An 18,765-nucleotide genomic window follows, 5' to 3' on the forward strand; every position below is an offset into this window, starting at 1 on the left:
AACTGAAAAAAATTAAGTATAAATAAAACCTTCTCAAAGAACAAGCTAAAATTGCAGCATTTCATTATAAAACACTAATAAAAACATTGCATTTAATAGCAACATTAACATATCATTTCACAGACAAGTTCTCAATAAATAAAACATTAAATATCTTTATAATCAGTAACATTCTACACAAGATGTTCATTCATTTGGTAACTGAAAAGATGTAATAAAAAATTTACATTACACTTCTGTCAGGAACTAATTACACTATTCAACTGGTCAAAGCAGACTTCTCTATATAGGAAAACAAGGATCAGAGTCAATTTTGTGTTATCTGTTTCATAAGTGAAAGCTACATCCGTTGGGGAAGGTGTTATTTTGTTTTCTTATACATGATAGTAGTTGAAGTTTACAAAAGCTTGTAAAATACCAATAAAAATCTAGATGCCTTATTTGAAACAATAATAGAGAGGGGGGTGTGGGGGAGAGGGAGGGAGGGAGGGAAGGAGGGAGAGAATGAGCAGATTCTATTATGTGCCTAATCTCAGTAATGCAAAGTTACAAAAAAAAAAAAAATTTAAGGAAAATCTGAGTTAAAATTTATTCAAACCTTAAACTCAAAGGCAGACTAAATAGATAAGCATGCATACAATAATGTATAAGTTATTGACTAAATACTAGTGAGGAACTTACCATTGATATACTTTCTGAATGAGAAATATCCTTATATAAGTTTTTTTTTACCCATCTTGAAATCTGTTTAATGTCAATAAATGAAAGGCATTCTTAGTTTAAACATGAACTAGACACCTTGATACAATGGCTAAAATGTGATAAGAATTCCATGCAGAAATTGAAAAATAATCAATAGTGAGGAGCAGTTGTCCTTTTTTCATTTTAATTCAATAAAAATACTAAATATCAGCACTGAGATCTGGATTATTATTTCAAAATTTTCAGTTTCCGCTTAATAAGTTGGCTTAGTATTCTTGGTATTTATTTCTTCATATGAGAGTTTCTTGAAAGTTACTAGCTTTACATGTTACATATTACAATTCAAAATGGTGATTTTCAAGTATTTGTATATGTAGTTTTTGTCTGATCAATTACCACTTGGCATTAAGTTATACTTCAAAATGTATATATCATTTGCACAGATAAATATGCATGGTTGTTAAATTTTAAATGTTATTTTATTCCTAACATTTTAAAGTTTTAAAGAAAAGCATTAGTGAATATTCACAGTGTCAAGACAAAATGAAATGTCATGCAATAAACACCCATGTTGTAATAGCACGCAATGAGCTTACCCCAGTGGAAAACTGAGCATTTAAGCCAGCATGGGCAATTAAGTTACCACCTGTTGGCCAGGTAAACAGGTTCTGAAGCTCACAAACATCCATGGAAAAAGAAAAAAGACCCTAATATTTCTTAAATCCCACTCTAAACTACATGCTCAATGGAAAACTAAGGTAATTTGTCTTCTGCAGATTAGTTCTAAAAGAACCAATTTAAAAGCTCTTCAAACGGGAGTTTGGACAGAATGCTGGCAGGGAGGGACAAGCAGCACAGAAGGGTTGCTTAATTAAGCACCCTTATTCCCTAAAGAGTTAAAATAACAACATAAAAAGATCAGAAATATTGAGACACGGTATCTATACCTTAGATACTTAAAACTGCACTGTCAAACTAAAGGTATGTAAAGGTATGTCAGTCTAAAGGTAGTATGTAAAACCCTTAATGTCCAATGGAGGTAGGAACATATATGGCACATAAGCTACCTGATCTCCTATTTTGTACAAACAAGACAAACACTTGCCATCAAATCAACCCTCTTTACCCTGACTCTATATACAATTCAAGCTCTCAACATTTTGTTCAAAGGAGTCATGGCCAGACATCTGGAATTGGAAGTGAAGATGGTAGCCCACTCACCATCACATTACCATTTTCAGTCTATGTCCTTGACCTAGTTTAAGAAAGAAGGCCAAAGTGAAGTGTGGATGCTTCAGACCCTCTTAGAGGGGGGAACAAAATACTCACAGGAAGAAATATGGTGACAAAGTGTGGAACAGGGACTGAGGATCCACCCGAGGATTCATCCCATATACAGACACCAAACCCAGACACTATGGCAGATGGCAACAAGCGCTTGCTGCAGGAGCCTGATAGAGCTGTCCCCTGAGAGATGCTCTGGAGAGCCTGATAAATACAGAGGTGCATGCTCACAGCCAACCATGGGACTGAGCACGGGATCCCCACTGGAGGAGCTAGAGAAAGGACTAAATGGGCTGGAGGGGTCTGCAACCCCATAGGAAGAACAACAAGGTCAACCAACCAGTACCCCCAGAGCTCCCAGGGACTAACCCACCAAGCAAAGAGTAAATATGGAGTGACCTATACTAGCCACATACGTAGCAGAGGAAGGCCTTGTCTCTCATCAATGGGAGGAGAGACCCTTGGTCCTGTGAAGGTTCAATGTCCTAGTGTAGAGGAATGCCAGGGTGGGGAGGTGGGAGTAGGTAGATGAATGGGGAGCACCAAATAAAAAAGAAGAAAGGTTCAATGCATTAGAATGTCTGGGAAAGGTTTCATGGAGAAGAGTAACATTGGCTGGAGGCTGAAGGACTGATTATATTTGGGTAGACCAAGTAAACAAAAAAGAGAGAACAGGGGCATGAGGTCAGTTAGCATGACAAGACGTGAAATAAGGAGAGTCATCTCCCCTGAGAAAATGGTCAACTCTTTAATTCAAATTAAATTTATCACATAAGTTTTCAAGTCCATGATGTATGGTTCTATGTATTGTCCATTACAAAAAACTAACAAAAGCCTAGGAAACATGCAGAAGTTAAAAGCAACTTTTCTTATCCAGTAAGTGTCCCCTGCTGTGGGACTGCACAAACAGGACTATCTTAATATGCACAAAGGTGCTTTTGCTGTATGGGCTAGATGTGACCCTGCAAGCAGTAAGTGCTCACTGGAGAGAAAATCAAAATCACATCTGGTTCTAACTAAGAAGAAAATAAAAGGTATCTGAATATCACCAGCCAGTGATAATAGCTTCAGTATGTTATAGCTTTGCAAGGCATTTTTATACAACACATAAATACAATTATTTTCTTTACACAAATGAGATCATCATAGTTAATAATGTAAACAGCTTTACATATCAAAATATATTTACATATAACATTTTAAATGTATTTATCCTATTCTTTTCACACACCAACACTATGCTGGCTTATTCTTTTTGGACGTTTGAGTTGATTCTGATTTGTATTAAAAATAAATTGACTTGTAAACACAATCATAATATTCACAATTTATTAATTTTATATCATTTCAATTTACTTTGAGGACCAGATATAAGTAATTTTAAAAAGAATATAAAAAAATGAATATCATAGTACTTAACCATAAACAATTTATATTCTCTTATTATATTTATAAATGTCATTTAGATCCAATATCTACTTTCAAAAAGTTTACTATCATAGAATTGTGTCTCAACAATGTCATAAAAGCACTATCTGCCAAAATGTATGACCTGGGTCACCAATATAACAGTTATATATTTAAATTTTTTCAGTAATTCAAGGGTTAATAATTCAATTATTGATGTCTTTTGATGGTCTTTTCAGCTTTTAAGCAAACTGGTAAACTTCAGCAGAGGACAGAAACTCAAACTGAAATCTTCAGCTCAGTATGCAACAGTGTTGCTCAAGTCAGATTTATTATTATTTTTCCCTTTTTTTACATGTGTTCGTATGTACAGTATGAGTATGCGCTCGTGTGTGTGTGTGTGTGTGTGTGTGTGCGTGCGCGTGCGTGCGTGTGCATGTGGGGGCCTGGGAGCGACCTGGGTGCTGTTCTCCAGTGCTATGTGTGTTTTTGTCTAGGCCATCCCACCCACATGGCTGGTGTTGCACTCACCTGCCTGGAGGACTTGATCTCCACCCTCAGAGCTGGTGGCAGCTATGCCCTCCTGAAAGGTGACAATGCAAACTCCAGGCCTCAAGCTCGCATAGCACGCAACCACATTACAGATGAGGACAACTCCCTAGCCCTCCCTAATTGTTACTGTTTGTTTTGCATTGTTCTGTTTCAGGTCTTTGCTCTGCTTGGCTATAGTCATACTAATTGCCCAAATGAGCTGAATTTTTTAGAGATGCAGCTTCTGAGAAGACAGAATAATATATGTGTCAAGTGCATAAGTACATTCCATTAATTAGCTAATTTCAACTTTAATGGCCTATTATATGGTTAATAATTCTATATATACATAAGCAAACGAAGCTTACAGAGATTAAATAGGTCATAGAAAAATAATTTTAGATAGAAAAAGGACAATTTGAATTCAGGTTACCTGAATTTTAATGAAGGTAAAGTTTATTACTGTCAATCTTGAAAAACAATAACCTCAATAATGAAATAGTTTTGCAGTATACTTACACTATGTATGAGATTGGGTAGAAAGCTTCAATAGGGATTTAAGTAAAACAAAACAATAAACCTCATTGACAGTATTGTATGTTGGAGGTGCTGAGCCTGACTATTTACAGTTTATAATATTTCTACCAATATCCACAAGAGAAAAATCACAAAAGATTACTAATATATGGAAAGAAATAATACAGTACACGAAAAATGTCTGCAAAAATAAAAATGAATGCCAATTACATATAACAAACAGGCAAAGGTCTAAGAAATGATGGCTCTGCAGCATGCAAAGGCTCAAGGACTCCAGCCTGACACACTACTGCGAGAGCAAAAATAACATTTTCTAGAGAGTAATTGGGAAAATATATGGAAATTAATTTATTTAATTTTCTATTTTAATGGCATAAATGCAGAAACATTTCTACTTATTTTTTGTATTTTTAAAAATTCTTAGCAATGCACATAAAACTTTTGATCTAGCAAAGTTCTACTTGTCTGAATTTAGTTAAATCATTCAATCATCTATTAATGAACTTGTCATATTTAATTTTCCAAAATGAAAACAACCCAAATGCCCAGTTCTGGGGAAGTAAAATATTAATATGAATATTACAGAACATTAAACAACCATTAAAACGATGATATAATTGTGTATTTCAACAAAACCGGTCTTGTGGGATATTAAATATTAAAACATATTTTAAAATAATAGAATATCTACATTGTAAAGTAGGATTCATCAGTGTTATCTAAAAGATATAAACTAAAATACAAACACTATTTAAGTGACGTCTAAATCTGTTAATCTAAATTAATAATATTTTTCAAAATCCACATAGCAACTTTTTTGAGTAATACACTAACTTTATTACATGAGTAACAAATCTGAAGCTTAGAATAAGAGAGTAGATTTATAAAATAGCAGACATTGCTCTATCTGGATCCAAAGCTAGAACTCCATTTATAAAAGAAGTAGTGTGGTATATTAAATAAAATGAGGCTTAGTTTATTATTGAACCCACATTTTTCCTGTTCTCTATATCACTGCTAAAATTTTTCATAAATTATTTATGTGTGTGCCTATTACCTTCAGTATTTAAAGATCATATTCACATTTCTGTTCAGTTTTATAGCAGCTACATTGTCTAATACAAATGTGATCTTCCTACATTTGCTACATGATTATAAAGTCACAGAAGAATTATATTTAGTGCGAGAAGGGAGAACTGAAGTAGAGATAATGTAGACACAGCCAAATCCATGAGACTGGCAGAAATGGTGAACTCTTCTGTGCTTTTGTCTGGACAGGTAATAGTACCTACCCTCCCTGTGTCCTTTGTATCAGAGTTGGATTCTGCACTCACACCAAAATTCCTCCAACACTGGCCTCCTTCATCAAAGCCATCACACCTGGAATATCTTATCACTACCTTCGCTGTAACCTTCTATATTCAGTTAATAATTTTCTACTATTAGAAACAATGGATCTCATTTCAAAAAAAAGTTCATTTTCTTCCCAGTAATATGACTATAGCTACCCCAAAATACTCTTCTCTTCCCTTCTCCATCATTATCATATTTATGGCCTAGGACCCAAATAAATTTGTGCTTTTCCTACATGACTGGTGTTTTTTTTTACATCTCTAAACTTTCATTCTCTTTCTGACATTTAATGGTTATTTATTGTTACAGTGTAGCTTCTTTATAAGGTACTACACAAAGGGGGAAATCAGTGCATTGAGATGGAACCCTGAGAGGCAGTTGGACATGCTTACCAGCAAAGTGCCATGACTCATAAGCCTCACAGAACATGAGCTAAAACTATGAAACTTAGACTCTCACTACCAAGAGACTCCAACAGACTATTTTGAAATGATATCAAGTCCATCTCTCAAGATCAACTGAATTGTTGTTATTAGAAAACTCCCCACAGTTTAACTCTGAAAGTCCCAATAGTAAGTGGCTTCTATGTGTTTATTCCTCAACTTTTTGTTTAGGTGAGCAGTCTGTTTTAGTATCATAAGAATTCTTTTATTATTCTAACTAGTGATACATTATAAATTTTAGAAATTGACAGCATTTACTGTGCTTTTCTATACAGTCACGCTACATCATGCACTCACCCACACCGAGCACTGGATAAGCACAGATCCTTTTACTGGCAACACTAACCAAATTTTAACATTCTCCATCTCTACATTAAAGATAAAAATTCTTGTGCTCACTTCGGCAGCACATATACTAAAATTGGAACGATACAGAGAAGATTAGCATGGCCCCTGTGCAAGGATGACACTCAAATTGATGAAGTGTTCCATATTTTTCAATGACAAAACCAAGTTTACCCAATATCTATCCACAAACCCAGCCCTACAAAGGATAATAGGAGGAAAACACCAATACAAGGAGGGAAACTTCACCCTGGAAAAAGCAAGTGAGTAACTTTCTTTCATCAACCCCAAAAGAAGATAACCCATCAAATTTTAAAAATAACATCAAAAATGACAGGAAGTAATAATCACTATTCCTTAATATCTCTTAACATCAATGGGCTCAATGCCACAATAAAAAGACATGGACTAACCGACTAGGTATGTAAACAGGACCCTACATTTTGCTGCATACAGGAAACACACCTCACTGTCAAAGACAAACACTACCTTAGAGTAAAAGGCTGGAAGACAATTTTACAAGCAAATAGTCTCAAGAAACAAGTTGGAGTAGCCATTCTAATATCAGATAAAATTGACTTTCAACCCAAAGTCATCAAAAGAGACTCTGAGGGACACTTCTTGCAGGTCAAAGGAAAAATACAAAGGGAAGAACTCTCAATCCTGAACATCTATGCTCCAAATGCAAGGGCACCCTCATTCATAAAAGAAACTTTACTAAAGCTCAAAGCACACATTGCATCTAACACAATAATTATGGGTGACTTCAACACTGCACTTTCCTCAATGGACCAATCAGGAAAACAGAAACTGAATAGGGACACAGTGAAACTAATTGAAGCTTTGGACCAAATAGATTTAATAGATATATATATATAGAACATTTTATCCTAAAGTAAAAGAATATACCTTTCACTCAGCACCTCATGGTGCCTTCTCCAAAATCGACCATATAATTGGTCACAAGACAGACCTCGACAAATATAAGAAGATGAACTAATCCCATGCCTCCTATCAGATCACTATGGAGTAAAAGTGGTCTTCAATAGCAACAAAAACAACAGAAAACCCACATACACGTGGAAACTGAACAATATTCTACTCGATGATACCTTGGTCAAGGAAGAAATAAAGAAATTAAAGACTTTTTAGAACTTAATGAAAATGAAGACACAACATACCCAAATCTATGGGACACAATGAAAGCAGTACTAAGAGGAAAACTCATAGCCCAGAATGCCTCCAAAAAGAAAATGGAGAGAGCATACACTAACAGCTTAATGACACACCTGAAAACCCTGGAACAAAAAGAAGGTATTTCACCCAGGAGGAGTAGAAGGCAGGAAATCATCAAACTCAGGGCCGAAATCAATCGAGAACCATACAAAGAATCAACAAAACCAGGAGCTGGTTCTTTGAGAAAATCAACAAGATAGATAAACCCTTAGCCAGACTAACGAAAGGGCACAGAGACAGTATACAGATTAACAAACTTAGAAATGAAGAGGGAGATATAACAACAGAAACTGAGGAAATTCAAAAAATCATTAGATCCTACTACAAAAGCCTATACTCAAAACAGCTGGAGAATCTAGAGGAAATGGACAGTTTCCTAGACAGATATCTGACACCAAAACTAAATCAGGATCAAATAGATCATTTAAAGAGTCCCATAACACCTGAAGAAATAAAAAGGGTCGTAGAAAGTCTCCCAACCAAAAAAGCATGGGACCAGATGGCTTCAGAGCAGAATTCTATCAGACCTTCATAGAATACCTAACACCAATACTCTTCAAACTATTCCACAAAATTGAAACAGAAGGAACTCTACCCAACTTGTTCTATGAAGCCACAATTACGCTGATACCAAAACCAAACAAAGATCCAACAAAGAAAGAGAACTTCAGGCCAATTTCCCTTATGAATATTGATGTGAAAATACTTAATAAAATTCTTGCCAACCGAATCCAAGAACACATCAAAATGATCATCCACCATGATCAAGTAGGCTTCATCCCAGGGATGCAGGGATGGTTCAACATAAGGAAATCCATCAATGCTATCCACTACATAAACAAACTCAAAGAAAAAAAGCATATGATCGTCTCATTAGATGCAGAAAAAGCATTTGGCAAAATTCAGCATCCTTTCATGCTAAAAGTCTTGGAAAGAACAGGAATTCAAGGCCCATACCTAAACATCGTTAAAGCAATATACAGCAAACCAGTAGCCAACATCAAACTAAATGGAGAGAAACTTGAAGCAATCCCACTAAAATCAGGGACTAGACAAGGCTGTCCTCTCTCTCCATATCTTTTCAATATAGTGCTTGAAGTTCTGGCTGGAGCATTAGACAACATAAGGAGGTCAAGGGGATACAAATTGGAAAGGAAGAAGTCAAATTATCACTATTTGCAGATGACATGATAGTCTACTTAAGTGACCCGAAAACCTCCACCAGAGAACTCCTACAGCTGATAAACAACTTCAGCAAAGTGGCTGGTTATAAAATCAACTACAGAGCAATCGTGTTAAAAACTGCATGGAATTGGTACAGTGACAGGCAGGCAGATCAATGGAACAGAATTGAAGATCCAGAAATGAACCCACACACCTATGGCCACTTGATCCTTGACAAAGAGGCTGAAAACATCCAATGGAAAAAAGATAGCCTTTTCAACAAATGGTGCTGGTTCAACTGGAGGTCAGCATGCAGAAGAATGCGAATTGATCCATCCTTGACTCCTTGTACTAAACTCAAATCCAAATGGATCAAGGACCTCCACATACAGCCAGATACTCTGAAGCTAATAGAAAAAAACTGGGGAAGACCCTTGAGGACATCGGTACAGGGAGAAAGTTTCTGAACAGAACACCAATAGCGTATGCTCTAAGAGCAAGAATTGACAAAGGGGACCTCATAAAATTACAAAGTTTCTGTAAGGCAAAGGGCACCATCAAGAGGACAAATCGGCAACCAACAAATTGGGAAAAGATCTTCACCAATCCTACATCAGATAGAGGGCTAATATCCAATATATATAAAGAACTCAAGAAGTAAGACTCCAGAAAACCAAACAACCCTATTAAAAAATGGGGTACAGAGTTAAAGAATTCTCATCTGAAGAACTTCGGATGGTGGAGAAGCATCTTAAAAAATGCTCAACTTCATTAGTCATTAGGGAAATGCAAATCAAAACAACCCTGAGATTTCACCTTACACCAGTCAGAATGGCTAAGATTAAAAATTCAGGAGACAGCAGGTGTTGGAGAGGATGTGGAGAAAGAGGAACACTCCTCCACTGCTGGTGGGGTTGCAAATTGGTACAACCACTCTGGAAAGCAGTCTGGCGGTTCCTCCGAAAACTGGGCACCTCATTTCCAGAAGATCCTGCTATACCACTCCTGGGCATATACCCAGAGGATTCCCCACCATGTAATAAGGATACATGCTCTACTATGTTCGTAGCAGCCCTATTTATAATTGCCAGATGCTGGAAAGAACCCAGGTATCCCTCAACAGAAGAGTGGATGCAAAAAATGTGGTATATCTACACAATGGAGTACTATTCAGCCATTAGAAACAATGAATTCATGAAATTCTTAGGCAAATGGATGGAGCTAGAGAACATCATACTAAGTGAGGTAACACAGACTCAAAAGGTGAATCATGGTATGCACTCACTAATAAGTGGATATTAACCTAGAAAACTGGAATACCCAAAACATAATCTACACATCAAATGAGGTACAAGAAGAAAGGAAGAGTGGGCCCTTGTTATGGAAAGACTCAGTGAAGCAGTATTCGGCAAAACCAGAACGGGGAAGTGGGAAGGGGTGGGTGGGAGGACAGGGGGAGAGAAGGGGGCTTACGGGACTTTCGGGGAGTGGGGGTCTAGAAAAGGGGAAATCATTTGAAATGTAAATAAAAAATTATATCGAATAAAAAAAAAAAGAAGTGCTCAACATCATTAGTCATTAGGGAAATGCAAATCAAAACAACTCTGAGATTTCACCTTATACCAGTCAGAATGGCTAAGGTCAAAAACTCAGGAGACAGCAGGTGTTGGTGAGGATGTGGAAAAAGAGGAACACTCCTCCACTGCTGGTGGGGCTGTAAGATGGTACAACCATTTTGGAAATCAGTCTGGCGGTTCCTCAGAAAACTGGGCATGACACTTCTGGAGGACCCTGCTAAACCTCTTCCTGGGCATATACCCAAAGGATTCCCCAGCATGCAATAAAGACACATGCTCCATTATGTTCATAGCAGCCTTATTTATAATAGCCAGAAGCTGGAAACAACCCAGATGTCCCTCAAAGGAGGAATGGATACAGAAAATGTGGTATATTTACACAATGGAAGACTACTCAGCAATTAGAAACAATGAATTCACAAAATTTTTAGGCAAATGGTTTGATCTGGAAAATATCATCCTAAGTGAGGTAACCCAATCACAAAAGAATACACATGGAATGCAATCTCTGATACGTGGATATTAATTAGCCCAGAAGCTCTGAATACCCAAGGCACAAATTGCATGACTCCCATGAAGAAGTATGGAGAGGGTCCTGATCCTGGAAAGGATTGATCTAGCATTGGAGGGGAATATAAGGACAGAGAAAAAGGAGGGAGGTGGTTGGAGAATGGATGAAGAGAAGAAGGTTTATGGGACATATGGGGAAGGAGGATCTGGGAAAGGGGAAATCATTTGGAATGTAAACAAAGAATATAGACAATAAAAATATTTAAAAAAAGAAAATGGCAACCTACAAATTGGGAAAAGATTTTTACCAACCCTACATCCAACATAGGGCTAATATCCAATATATTCAAACAACTCAAGAAGTTAGACTCCAGAGAGCCAAATAACCCTATTAAAAATGGGGTACAGAATTAAAGAATTTTCACTTGAGGAATACCAAATGGCTGACAAGCACCTAAAGAAATGTTCAACATCCTTAGTAATCAGGGAAATGCAAATCAAAACAACACTGAGATTTCACCTCACACCAGTCAGAATGGCAAGGATTAAAAATTCAGGAGACAGCAGGTGCTAGTGAGGATGTGGAGAAAAAGGAACACTCCTCCACTGTTGGTGGGATTGTAAGATGGTACAACCACTCTGGAAATCAGTTTAGTGGTTCCTCAGAAAACTGGACATGATGCTATCAGTGGACCCTCTTATCCCAGTCCTGGGCATATACCCAGAAGATTCCCCAGCATGTAATAAGGGCACATGCTCCACTATGTTCAAAGCAGCCCTATGTATAATAGCCAGAAGCTGGAAAGAACCCAAATGTTCCTCAACAGAGGAGTGGATACAGAAAATGTGATACATTTACACAATGGAATACTACTCAGCTATTAAAAACAATGAATTCATGAAATTTTAGGCAGATGGTTGAAACTGGGAAATATCATCCTAAGTGAGATAACCCAATCACAAAAGAACACATATGAAATGCACTCACTGATATTAGTCCAGAATCTTGTAATAGCCAAGATACAACTCATATATCATATGATTCCCATAAAAAAGGAAAAACAAAGTATGGATACTCTGGTTCTTCTTAGAAAGGGGAACAAAATACCCACAGAGCGAGATACAGAGACAAAGTGTGGAGCAGAGACTGAGGGAAAGACCATCCAGAGACTGCCCCACCTAGTGATCCACCCCAAATACAGTTACAAAATCCAGAACCTAGTATTGTTGCCTACAAGTACTTGCTGCCTGGAGCCAGATATAGTTGTCACTTGGGAGGTTTTACTGCTATATGACAAATACAGAGGGGGACCACTCTCACCCAGCCATTGAACTGATGGGGGAGCTAGAGAAAGGACCCAAGGAGCTGAAGGGGTTTGCAGTGCCATAGGAGGAACAATGATATGAGCCATCCAGTACTCCCAGAGCTCCCAGGGACATAAACATCAACCAGATGGTATGAGTGGTGTTACCCATGGCTCCAGATGTATATGCAGCAGAGCATGGCCTTGTTGGACATCAAAGGGAGGAGAGGCCCCTGGTCTTGGAAAGGCTAGATGCAGCATTGTAGGGGAATACCATGACAGGGAAGCAGGAGGGGGTTGACTGGGGAATGGTGGAGGGGAGATGGCTTATGGGACTTTCTTGGGGGACAGTGGACAGGAAAGGGGAAATCATTTGAAATGTAAATAAAGGATATATTTAATAAAAACAAAAAAAGATAAAAATTCCTAGAATGTGAGATACAAAAGTTAATTAAATCAATTATACTATGTCTTACTAATATTCCTATCAACCATTCACTAAATCGGAATTGCAGATTATTGGCAGACACTCACACCCTCAGTAAAGCCAAGAATGACAATATGATTTGTGAGTTTTATCACTATGCCTCTGGAACCAAAAGTTAGTGGATTCTTCTTCTAAAACCATTTTACTAAAAAGTTATTAGCTATATAAAGAACATGACAACAAAGAGTGACATCGTCTTCAAGTATGACGTAGAGACAACTGTATTCACTGATCAACAATTCTAAGAGTATTAAAACACTTTATGTTGTAGGTAAAGAAATTTTTCTTTAATTTTCATGAGTCCTCAAAAAATAAACATATAAGTTTATTAACATGTGTATTTTATATACACACAGGATATATTCAAATAGATTATTTTAAACTTAGATCAAATAACATTTTCTAAAAAGCTCAGTAAAATTTTAAAGAAACGGCAGGATTAGAGATACACATATACATTGTCTTTAACTTCTAGTGGGTTACTTTTCAGTAGACTTGCCATAAACTAAAAACATCCTATCTCGAATTGAAAGTGTATTTAACTTGCCTCACCAGTAAAACATTCTAGCTTAGGAACACAGTCTGCTCTTCTAGCTAATGCATCCTCTTTACCTTCTTTGAGATTACATCATTTGGTTTGTCTGCACCTTCTAAAATTAAACAAACCAACCAACCTGTGTTCAGTGTTCATTGTCGGCTGCTGCTCCTCTGTGCAACTGCAGAAAATCAGAGCTTCACAAGGCTCATTTTTCTTATGAAGGCTTCACAAGGCTACACTTTATCCTGATCTACACTACCCTGTGACAAAACGCATACCACTCAAAAGTTCCAAGATGTTCATCCACTGATCCAGTTGCCTATCTGACATCCTTCTTTGTTGGTTTTAAAACATACAAACAAAACGTTCTAATGGGTCCAAAACGGGAATTCTTGAGCTCCTTCTTCAAACCTTGCTAGTATTTTCTATTTCAGATACAAATCAAACCTCACAGGATGCTGAAGCCCAGAGCCCAGAAATCAACTACTTCCTCTCCTCTGGTTCACCCTGAATAAAAAGTGCGTCACTAAGTCCTACTGACCATGGCTTTCTACAGCCAAAGAAAGATACTAGCTCAACTATGACAATGACCGGTACCCTATTCCAACAGTCCTAACTCCTAGTCTAGACTTACTTAATTCTCTTGTAATTACTTTCCTCAAATTTTACCTACCACCTACCCAAGTATCAAGTCATAATCTCATACAAAAAAGAAAGCTACATTATTATCATGTTCCTATCTTACATGTCTTCTCACTGAAGCTGTTGTGTTTTGGCATCCTGGAGAAATTTCTTGCTCAAAGAATGTTTTGCTAGGCACTACCCAGGGGCCAGATTGTTGTGTGAGATGTTATCAAGGTAAAGTGAAAAGTGGTGAGTGTCCCGTGAAGCTTACAGGCAGGAACAAAACTGGCCAGCAAACACATGATTAGCAACTAATCACTGGGTACTAGTGATTTAAGTAGTTAATATGTGACTAACATTTGAGAAAATAAAATACTCCAAATACCTTTAAGATAAAATAATGGGAAGGAAATCTCAGTCCGGACAGGGCTGCTCGCTTCACTGTCTTTCACACGGCTGCCCTTCCTCAGTACTCCTTCCTCAGTACTCCTTCCTCAGTACCCCTTCCTCAGTACTCCTTTCTCAGTACCCCTTCCTCAGTACTCCTTCCTCAGTACTCCATGTGTTTTGTCTGCTTTTGTTTTCTGTTGTTTTGTTTTAGTATTTTTTTGTATTTTTGGTTTTTAAAATTTGTTTAGATTTTTATTGTTAAGAGAAAAAGAAAATGAGGTTGGGTGGGAGTTGAGAACATCTGAGAGGGAGTGGAGGAGGGAAAGAATGATCAAAATATATTTCATAAAATTTTAAAAAGCCAATAATAAGTACAAAGAAAACCAGGAACTATCACAAAGCACAATCAAAACAGCATCACAGTATCTGGAATTTCAAATGCACAACCAATAAACAAGTTATGTAACTTATAACTGAAAAATAAAATGAAATGTATAAGTACACACACACACACACACACACACACACACACAAACACAACCTTGTTCATTTTATCTTTAGGTTCTATATCCATGGCTTCCACACCCAAAGGTTCCAAATGGCAGATTTAACCAGAGGCAGAAAAATATTAGAAAACAATAACTGCATCTGTATTAAAACACATGAACATCTTCCTTATAACTATTGTCTAAACAATACTGTATGGCAACTGTTCAAACGGGGCCAACAGAAAGAATGAAAACAGGCAACCTCAGGAGGTAGGAGGTGGGGGGACCCTCTAGAATGTTCCAGAGACCTGGGAGGTGAAAGACTCTCAGGACCTAAAGGGAGGGACCTTAGATGAAATGCCCAACAGTGGGGAGAGGGAACTTCCAGTAGAAGGACAGGTATCAAGTGGAAAACTCTGACCCAGAACTGTTCCTGTCTGAATGAACTGTAGGGACAAAAATGGAGAAGAGCCCGAGGAAAAGGAGGCCCAGCAATAGGCCCAAATTGGGATCTAGCTCAAGGGCTGATACCACTACTGATGCTATGTCGTGCTCACAGAAAGGGGTCATGACTGCCCTCTGAAAGACCCAACAAGCAGCTAAAAGAGTCAGATGCAGGTATTTACACCCAACCAATGGACAAAAGCTGGTGACCCCTGTAGTTGAACTAGGGAAAAGCTCGAAGAAGCTGAGGAGGAGGGCAACCCCAGAGGAAGACCTGCAGTCTCAACTAACCTGGAACTCCAAGATCTCTCAGACACTGAGCTGCCAACCAGGCAGCGTACACCAGCTGATATGAGACCGCCCAATACATACATATACAGCAGAGAATTGCCTAGTCTGGACTCAGTCAGAGAAGATGCACCTAACCCTCTAGAGACTTGGTGCCCCAGGGAGTGGGGAGGTATGGTGGAGGTGGGGGAACATCCTTGTGTAGATTTTTTTTTTAAAGAAAAAAAATAGTAAAAACAACAACAATAAAACACCACCTACATTGTATTAGGTCTTTCAAGTATTCTGGACTGATGTAAAAGATGTGGCAAGATACATATCTGTTTTATCCAGCCATTGTATCAAACTACTTTACATTAGGAAATTGAGCATATATCGATTTTGGTGTCCTAGGCCAATCTCCAGCAGATACAGACGAAAAACATGTTTCTTGCTTTCTTCCCCACTCTCTTTAGTCTTTTTTGGTGTTGTTAGTTTGAACATTTACTGTTAAATAAAATAGTCATGTTTTAACTATATTAAATCACCAATAATATTTTTCGATTAAGTAGTTCCAGATTAAACTAAAAAATTAAGAATATACTAATACCACTATGTACAATTTTCATGATTTCAGAAATACACACAAGCATATTTTATCAATGGGACTGAACTCAAGCTTAATAGTAAGGACACTTGTCCCGGGCTCACTGGCCAGTACCCAAAAAGGACAAAGAGATAAAAGAATGGAGAAGTCTAACCATTGCTTTCTCAGAATTAAAAAAAAAACACAGATCTGCTGGGTTTTCACAACCTACTATTTCTAGCCATTCAGGTTGCCATGTGTTCTACACACAGCAAAGACTATTAGTCCAGGACACTGTTTCCAGTGTTACCCCTTCTGTTCAAAACACACGGGAGGAGGGGAGGAAGGGATGGTGGAGCAACTGTGAGCTAGCTGAGGAGCCTGGGCAGGTGGGGGGGCCCCCTCTGGCTCCTGAAACATCCCAACAGGCTGCACCTTATCTCAAATCATTGCCACCCCCCCAAAAAACTCTATTTTTATAAAAGTTAGTCCAAAGTTTTGCTAAGTATAATATTCCCTTATGTAACAAATTTTCTATTGCTGAAAATTTTTCTTCTTACTGAATTGCTACAGTACTTAAAATTATTAAATTTAATTCTAGCAAAAACAGAAATCTTCAACAAATTTTTGCAAAGTATAAAATTAAAAACTTTACTGAAAGAATAAACTCCAAGAGAAAATGCAAATAAAACTATCATAATCTTTTGTTTTTTATTTGCAAGTATAAAACTGAAGAAAAACAAAAGCCTGGAACATAGCATCTGTCATATCAGAATATAAAAAGATGATCCTGGCACAAAATGAAAAAGCTCTAATTCATTTGCAAATCAAGCCTGCCGGTTCCATTTCAAGCTGGCGGTAACTGTCAAGAGTTAACAAGATAATCACTTTCAATCCTGCCTTCAATGGTACATTACACTGTTATTCCATTCAATAAGGCCGTTCTTTGGGGCACTAGATGAATGGTTTTCATTTCTAACTCACACAAAAAGTTGTGGGGGAAAAATCCATGGGGCTTAAGAAAGAAATCCCTTTATGGGCATTTATCTGCCAGTACTTGCTTTTAGGCAAAAATGAGATATTTTGAACCATCAGTGTCCATTCGCCTCCTCTATTCCTTTAGGCCCTTAATCTGATTTTTTAAAATGGCATATGAGAAAAGTGCAAAACGAGTTTCATTTTTTAAATTATCAAAGTGCACAAAACAAAAATTGTCTATTAAAATGATGACATGCAAATGTAGCACTATTCCATCAAAAAGGCTGGTACCAAGCAGACTTCTGACCATCTTACTCAAACAACTTGTATACTGCTGTCTTAGATTTTTAGTAGAGTGTGGGTACTTAAAATTTCATATTTATCTCCTGTGGTATTTACAGTATTTATCACACTCTTAAAAGGAAACACACACACATACACACACACGCACACACACGCACACACGCCTTGCAAGATCAATCCTAGTTTAATGAAAATGAATTGCAGTTAAGTGGTTACTAAAAAAATTTTTTTAACTAAAAACTATTAAAAAGATTTTAGTATTTCTTGGTTTAATTTATTTCTATGAACAAATGTAGTTATAACAATAAATGTAGATATAATTGTTTTGCAATGTATTTAAAATATTTATAAAATAAAGCAAAGCAAAACAGTTTAAAGTTTTAAATACAGTTATTACAATACACAAGTAGCTTTTCTTCAAAGTACTCTCTAGGAAACAAACAAACGAACAAACAAAAAACGTAAAATCTCTTCCCTATCTGCGCCTCTGTTGACCTAAATCTAGCATAAAATTATGGGCACCATCTGTTTAAAAACCAGTCTGGATTATTGAGGACTCCTGCGCGATGGCACCAATCTCTTTCTATCCATTCCTTCTATTCAGGAAATAGCATTGCTGTATAGTTACACTCTAGCACAACTTCTTATCATTCTTTTAATCAGTGTTTATGAAGAACTATAATTAATATATAACCAACAATATGTTTATTATTGAATATTTTTTATTTTTATGACATTTTTCATCTTGGAAACAAAAACAGATTTTTAAACCTCATAATTCAAGCTTTAAAAAAATCCTTGAAAATCAAAGATTACTTTATATTGTAAAAAAGGGTTTAAGAAACCATAAAGCTGAATATAACTAAAAAGACTATGAACTGAAATTTTAAAAATTGGATATTAATCTCAACAATATACTAGACAGATTTCTGCAGAAAATTAAGTTCTTACCCTTTATAAGTTATCTTTCATTATTCATTGGTCCTTGAAAGGGTAAAAACTACCCTTATTCTTAAAACAATAAAATGATGCAGTTAAATAAATAAATGATTTTAAAAGTCTCACAGTATTAGATAGACTTGATTATTTATATCTTAAATTAATATTTGGCCTAAAATGTTACCTTGTAAACAAAATATAGTAAATATGTCTATAAAGCACTTATAAAACTGAAGCTCTATTTAAAAATCAATAAATTTAAAGCATAAATGTCTTGTATTTAATCTGTTAAATTAAGAAAAGCTTATACTCACAGTAGCAATCAGTA

The 18,765-nt window shown here is 36.7% G+C and overlaps 1 protein-coding gene and 1 non-coding gene across 3 annotated transcripts in view; one reads left to right on the forward strand and one right to left on the reverse strand.

Moving 5' to 3' along the window:
• Nucleotides 1-18,765, reverse strand: part of Rsrc1 (arginine and serine rich coiled-coil 1) — a 364,221-nt gene that overhangs the window by 182,944 nt on the left and 162,512 nt on the right. The window lies entirely within an intron of this gene.
• On the forward strand, nt 6,649-6,755 carry LOC127683791 (U6 spliceosomal RNA). The gene has a single exon (XR_007977596.1). It is a non-coding gene; the product is annotated as a U6 spliceosomal RNA (small nuclear RNA).

This window comes from Apodemus sylvaticus, chromosome 4 (assembly GCF_947179515.1).
Source record: "Apodemus sylvaticus chromosome 4, mApoSyl1.1, whole genome shotgun sequence".
Taxonomy (NCBI): domain Eukaryota; kingdom Metazoa; phylum Chordata; class Mammalia; order Rodentia; family Muridae; genus Apodemus; species Apodemus sylvaticus.